The 3715-nt window shown below is 41.8% G+C and overlaps 1 non-coding gene across 1 annotated transcript; it reads left to right on the forward strand.

Moving 5' to 3' along the window:
- Positions 1-345: 345 nt before the first annotated feature.
- Positions 346-419, forward strand: TRNAN-GUU (transfer RNA asparagine (anticodon GUU)). The gene has a single exon. It is a non-coding gene; the product is annotated as a tRNA-Asn (tRNA).
- The last annotated feature ends 3296 nt before the right edge of the window (positions 420-3715 follow it).

Consider the following 3715-nt stretch of genomic DNA (forward strand, 5'->3'; position numbering starts at 1 on the left):
TTCTGAGGGACTCTCCATTCCCATGTATATCTGAGAACGTGATTAACATTCTTCCCCACCGTCCGGATAAAGATAAGACAATAACAACATTAACAATTTATAAATTTCCACTTTTTGTTGTTTTTAAATTCTATTCAAATTGTAGCCTGACTGTATTCCCGATCCGAATGGTGACCTTCATTTGAGGACGGACGATTTATTATTTCCCCACTGTCGGCCGCCTTGAAGGTGAATTTCCGTGGTTTCCCATTTTCACATCAGGCAAATGCTAGGACTGTGCATTAATTAAATCCACGACAGCTTCCTTCCCACTCCTAGCCCTTTCCTGTTCCACCTCCACTACAAACCTTCGTGGCGCAATCGGCTAGCGCGTTCGGCTGTTAACCGAAAGGTTGGTGGTTCGAGCCCACCCGGGGGCGCTGTAATTTTCGAACGCTAGTTAGAAATTACATTCTCAAGGAACTGCTCGTTGTTATGGAAAGAATTCTTCAAATTGAATTGAATTCATTTTGTAAGAGGAACTTTGTAAGAGGTGTAGTGTTTAGTGTGATTAGCTGCCACCCCCGGAGGCACGGGTTCGATTCCCAGCTCTGTCACGAAATTTGAAAAAGTGGTACGAGGGCTGGAACGGGGTCCACTCAGCCTAGGGAGATAAACTGAGTAGAGGTGTGTTCGATTCCCACGTCAGCCATCCTGAAAGTGGTTTTCCGTGGTTTCCCACTTCTTATCCAGGCAAATGTTGGGATGGTACCTAATTTAAGGCCACGGCCGCATCCTTCCCTCTTCCTTGTCTATCCCTTCCAATCCTCCCATCCCCCACCAAGGTCCCTGTTCAGCATAGCAGGTGAGGCTGCCTGGGGGAGGCACTGGTCATCCTCCGCAGTTGTATCCCCGACCCAGAATCTGAAGCTCCAGGACACTGCCCTTGAGGCGGTAGATGTGGGATCCCTTGCTGAGTCCGAGGGAAAAACCAACCTTGGAGGGTAAACTGTTTAAGAAAGAAAGAAAGAAAGAAAGAGGAACTTAAGATCTAGTGCTAAGTGTGATACGTGAGGAATGTGGTTTCATTTCAAGTGTGTGTTTCAAGAATGGGAATGTGACTAGCGACAAAGCAAAAATTGACGAACTACAACGGGAAATAAAATGAAACAAATCTCATAATTGCGGAGCTACAAAAGAAGTTAAGATTACAAGAAGTGTATATCAGAAAAGTAGGCACTCATTCATCTGTGGAGAATATAAAAACCTGTAAATTGTGTGGTGATAAGCGATTAAATCGTGCGGCATGTAGGACAGGGAAATAGGACAGTGAAAGTGATGTGTATGCCGGGAGTTCGAGCGGAACAGTTGAACAGGGAAATAGAGGATTAATGCGGGGGGAATGAGGAAGTAGTAATTCTCCACGTAGGAACTACTGATGGAAAAAGGCAACGGACTGAATATATAATGGCGGACATTTTTGATCTAGTGAACTCGACTAAGAAAAAGTTCCCGAAGGCAAATATTGTAATTAGTGGTGTACTAAGGAGACCAGATATATAATAGAAGAAGATTGGCCGATTGAGCGAAGAGCTTCAGTGGGTGGCCGAAAGTTCCGGATCACACCTTGGATCGACAACAGGGTCTTCAGCAGGGATGGACTTGACCTGAACCAGCGAGGAGTGCTGAGACTAGGTGAACTCTTTTCGCGGGTTACCGAGTCCTTTTCCACCCAAATGGAACGGGCAGCCAAGTGACGATCCACGACGGGAGCAGATCGATGCAGCTACAACAACAGGACATTGTGAGAGGCAGTGCTACTGGATCGGGTAAGTTACTTAGATTGTTACAGATAAACTGTGGAAGTATTGGTAATAAAATCGTAAAATTCGAAAATTTAGGTGATAAGAGTGACCCTGATGTAATATTTATTGTGGGAACGGAAAGTTGGTTATCGGTAATATATATAACTCAGAAATATTCAGGTCAAAATTTCTAACGTTTAGACGGGATAGAGAATCGAAAGGAGAGGCAATTTTCATTTGTATTAGCTCAGAGCTAAGCTGTACGTTAAAATGTCTTCTCGATGACTGCGAAATAATTGGGGTGGAGGTAAATAATGCACCCAATAAACAAAATATAGTCATTATTGAAGCTTATCGCCCGCCGAAATCAGGTTTAAACACTATCGCTCGTCTTTTAGAATTGACATGTACAAATATAAGCTACGGGGAAAGAACTATTATTGGAGGGGATCTACACCTACCGTCAACTACGGGGGGGCCTATCGCAGGAATCAGTTGACTTATTAGTGTGGAATAATAGCTTTTCCCAAGTCGTTACAAAGAACACACGTAAACAAGCACTTTTAGATGTTTTTCTAGTCAGGCCGGAGGACATAGTTATATCTTGTGACGTAATTCAGAGTGTCCACAGTGCAGTGGTACTCGACCTCTCTTGGGAAACTTGTAATTCGAGGCATGTGGGAATTTCTATGCGAGGGAAGACTCCGTAGGTTTTCAAGGATTTTTGAGGTTCTGCTATACTAATTGGTTAAAGGAGGGCAAGGGGATGGACGACATTTGGGAGAATTTCAAAACCATTTTACATAAGGGACTGAATAAATTCGTTCTCAAAATTATAATTAGGGAAAATTCAGACCCACCGTATTACACCGCGATTATTAAGAAGCTTAAACGTAAGACTAGGGAGAGCGTTCAACAGAAGACATAATAATGATGCAGGCAAAGCGAAGTATAGACGTTTGGAGAAGCTCTTACTAGCAGAAAAGAAAGTCCCGAAGGCAAATGTAGTAATTAGGGGTATACTAAGGAGACCAGATGTATCATGGAAGAAGATTGGCCGATTGAACGAAGAGCTTCAGTGGATGGCCGGAAGTTCCGGATCTCTCTTTGTAGACGGGAACAGTTTCATCAACGAAAGGGACATCAGCAGGGATGGACTTCCTCTGAACCAGCGATGAGTGGCGAGACTCCCCTAGAAGGGGATCTGCAGGTTACTGTTTCAAATATCCAACCAAGACTAGATCTACTTTCATCACAAATTCAAGCTCACCCATCACACTAACCCAATAAGTGTCAGAGAATTACCAAATTCTGAACCATGTACATTTTTATTTTCCGGTTTTACTCTTCTTTTTGGGTCAAGACATCAAACATAACATTTTTCAAATTCACAATTAAATACTGAAAATTGTATATATTATTTCTAGTGTCATTTATAAGTCACGAGCTTTCAAATATGAAAAGAATTCTACCTTAACTAAAGGCAACACAGTTAAAGAGATAATTAGTGAAATTAACAAAATCTATTCAATTCCAGGGACTGCATATGCAGCCGTTGATTTTTATAAGTAATAATAGTTAACTTTCAACATCTTGGACAACAAAAGCATGAATGTATTTTAAAAAGTTCGTTAACTCAACGTGCCCCAAGAATAGTAAATTGTGCTTATATTATACTAGCAAATGTACCCGTGCTTTGCTACGGTATTCTACATTGTATTCGAATATCGAAGTAAATACTGTACATACAGTAAATAAGATTGTTTTAAAATGGCATGTCTCTTAGAGTTATCCGAGAAACAGCATAGGGAGGTTCCCAATACGGTGTTTCCAATGTAAAGTGCTTGTTACGGATTTGTTATGATAACGACAGGCTCACTTGCCTACTGCCATTCACAATCGAGTTGGGAAGTTTACATTATAATTGCAGG

This window comes from Anabrus simplex, chromosome 3, assembly GCF_040414725.1.
Source record: "Anabrus simplex isolate iqAnaSimp1 chromosome 3, ASM4041472v1, whole genome shotgun sequence".
NCBI classification, from domain to species: Eukaryota; Metazoa; Arthropoda; class Insecta; order Orthoptera; family Tettigoniidae; genus Anabrus; species Anabrus simplex.